Source organism: Orycteropus afer, unplaced genomic scaffold, assembly GCF_000298275.1.
Source record: "Orycteropus afer afer isolate SDZICR_OR568_19922 unplaced genomic scaffold, OryAfe1.0 scaffold00291, whole genome shotgun sequence".
NCBI classification, from domain to species: Eukaryota; Metazoa; Chordata; class Mammalia; order Tubulidentata; family Orycteropodidae; genus Orycteropus; species Orycteropus afer.
Genome location: NW_006921878.1, coordinates 3,231,180 through 3,234,582, shown reverse-complemented (window position 1 = coordinate 3,234,582; position 3,403 = coordinate 3,231,180).

The following is a 3,403-nucleotide window of genomic DNA, read 5'->3' as shown; positions in this document are numbered from 1 at the left end:
ATGGTGCTGGCAAAACTGGATATCCATGTACAGAAAACTGAAACAAGATCCATACCTCACACCATACACAAAAACGAACTCCAGATGGATCAAAGACTTACATGCCAAATCTACAACTACAAAGGGAGCTCTGGTGGCATAGTGCCTAAGGCATTTGACTGCTAACCAGAAGGCTGGCAGTTCAAATCCACCAGCCACTCCTCATAAGGGATACTGAGCAATCTACTTTAATTGTGATACCACCTCAGAAACCCGAGAGGGGTCACTGTGCATTGGATCTGACTTGATATCAGTGAGTTTGGTTTTTCTGAGTTAAAACTATAAAGTTCATCAAAGAAAAAATAGGGGTGAACTTAGAGGTCCTAATTTATGGCATAAATAGATTATCAATCATAACCCAAGATGCACAAACAGCAGAAGAGAAACTAGATGTTTGGGACCTTCTAAAATTTAAATTCTTATGAGCATCAAAAGACTTCTCCAAAAATTAAAAAGAGAACCTACAGATTGGGAAAAAATATACAGAAATGACATACCTGACAAGGGACTTATCTCTAAAATTTATAGAAAACTCCAACACCTCAACATCAAAAACACAAACAATCCAATTGAAAAATGGGCAGAAGACATGAACAGACACTTCACCAAAGAAGATATTCAAGATCCTTGATACAGAGGGAGAACAATGAGGAACAAAACTCAAAATCATTTGGAGAAAAAAAAGAAAAGGTGGGGACCAGGTTTGCTGGTCCGATAGAGCCTGGTGGAACCACTGAGACTATGGCCCCTAACTGCCCTTCAGGTCTGGAATTGAACCCACACCTGTGGTTGCCAGCCAAACAAAATACAGGCATATGAGTTGAACATTTACCTCAAGTAGATACACTCCTTGGAGAGAACAATCATGGGAGAAAGAAGGGCTGCTTATGCACAGGGAGACAGCTCAGGGGGCAGGAGTGTATGGAGGGATGGACACTGGGAAGAGGTAACTATGGGGAGGAAGTGGGAAGGGAGCTGTTGCATTGTGGTAAACTGTGGTCAATGACATGAGACAAAGTATATGGGAACTGCTGTATGGAAAGTGAATTTGCTCTGTAAATCTTCACCCAAATCACAATTTAAAAGAAGAAGAAGAAGATATTCAGGCAGTTAACAAACACATGAAGAAATGTTCATGATCATCAGCCATTAGAGAAATGCAAATCAAAACAACCACGAGACACCATCTCACCCCAGCACTACTAGCAAAGTCCATCAAGACAGAAAATAACAAATGCTGGCGAGGATGTGGAGAGATTGGGACTCTCGTACACTGCTGGTGGGACTGTAAAATGATATAACCACGTGGAAATCAGTATGGCGATTCCTTAAAAACTTGGAAATAGAAATACCATTTGATGCAGCAATCCCATTACTAGGTATATATCCTAAGAAGTGAGAGCCAGGACAAGAACACATATATGCACACCCATGTTCCTCACAGCACTATTCATAATAGACAAAAGATGGAAACAACCTAAGTGCCCATCAACTGTGGACTGGATAACCAAACTGTGGTACATACACACAATGGAATACTATGCAACCCTAAAGAAGACGTAGACTCTCCAAAACACAGCAAACATGGATGAACTTGGAGGACATCATGCTAAGTGAAATAAGTCAATCACAGGACAAATATTGTATTAGTCCATTATTGTAAAAAGTCAAGGAAAGGTTTATACATAGAAGGAAACATTCTTTGTTGGTTACCAGAGAGAGGAGGGAAAGGGAGGGAAAATTTCTATAGGTTGAAAAAAAAAAAATGATACATATCATACGCACACACACACATTTATATACCTAAGATTATTATTAGTGGTTACCAAGGGTAGGAAAAAAGTTGGAAACAAAGAAGAATCACAAGTAGTTGGAAAATATGACCTTGGTGATAGTAATGACACTGGAGATCGCATGATAGAATTTTGCAAGACCAGTGACTTATTCATTGCAAATATTTTTTTTCAACAACATAAACAACAGCTATACACATGGACTTCAACAAATGGAGGTGAATGAATCAGACTGACTACATCTGTGGAAAGAGGCGGTGGAGAAGCTCAAGATCTTCAACCAAAACAAGGCCAGGAGTTGACTGTGGAACAGACCATCAGCTGCTTATATGCAAGTTCAAGTTGAACCTGAAGACAATTAAAACAAGTCCACAGGAGCCAAAATATGACCTTGATTATATCCCTCCTGAATTTAGAGACCATCTGAAGAACAGATTTGATGCACTGAACAACAATAACCGAAAACCAGAGGAATTAGGTGATGCATCAAGAACATCATCCATGAAGAAAGCAAAAGGTCATTACAAAGACAGGGAAGGAAGAAAAGACCAAAATGGATGTCAGAAGACACTTTGAAACTTGCCCTTGAACAGACAGTAGCTAAAGCAAATGGAAGAAATGACAAGATGAAAGAGCTGAACAGAAGATTTCAAAGAGCAGCTCCAGCAGACAAAGTCAATTAATATGAAATGTGCAAAGACCTGGGATTAGATAAACAAAAGGGAAGAACACGCTTCGCATTTCTCAAGCTGAAAGATGAAGAAAAAATTCAAGCCTCGAGTTGTAATATTGAAGGATTCTATGCGCAAAATATTGGATGATGCAGGAAACATCAAAAGAAGATGGAAGGAGTATACAGAGTCACCGTACCAAAAAGAATTGGTTGATGTTCATCCATTTCAGGAGGTGGCATATGATCAAGAACCAGGGGTACTGAAGGAAGAAGTCGGAGCTTCACTGACGGAACTGGCAGAGAACAAGGCTCCAGGAATTGATGAAATACACATTGAAATGTTTCAACAAACGTATGCCACTCTGGGGTCACTCACTAGTCTATGCCAAGAAATTTGAAAGACAGCTACCTGGACAGCTGACTGGAAGAGATCCATATATATATGTTATTCTGGTTACCTCGTGCTGCTCTGACAAGAATATACCACAAATGGGATGGCTTAACAAACAGGAGTTTATTCTTACAATTTGGAGGCTTTAAGTCTAAGTTCAAGAGCCAGGCTCTAGGGGCTGGGTGAAAGCCCTTCAACCTTGGGGTCCAGCTCTGCCCCCTGCTCCCGGCCCACTGGAGCTAGAGGCATTTCTTCACTCAGACAGCTGCTGGCTGCTGAGGCTGAGAAGGCCCAAGGTTGGCAAGTAAAAAGGCACAGTCCCAATGTTACCAAACCACATGGCAGACCATTAACTTAAGTCCATTGTAAGTCCCAAGGTCGGCAGAGCATGGCAGGCTGCTGAGCAATGACACGGCTACATGCAGGGTCCAAGTGTGCCATAGGCTAGAGACCATTCCCAAAGCTTCTCCTTATGTACAGGAAGCAGACCACGTCCCAAAGGCAGCT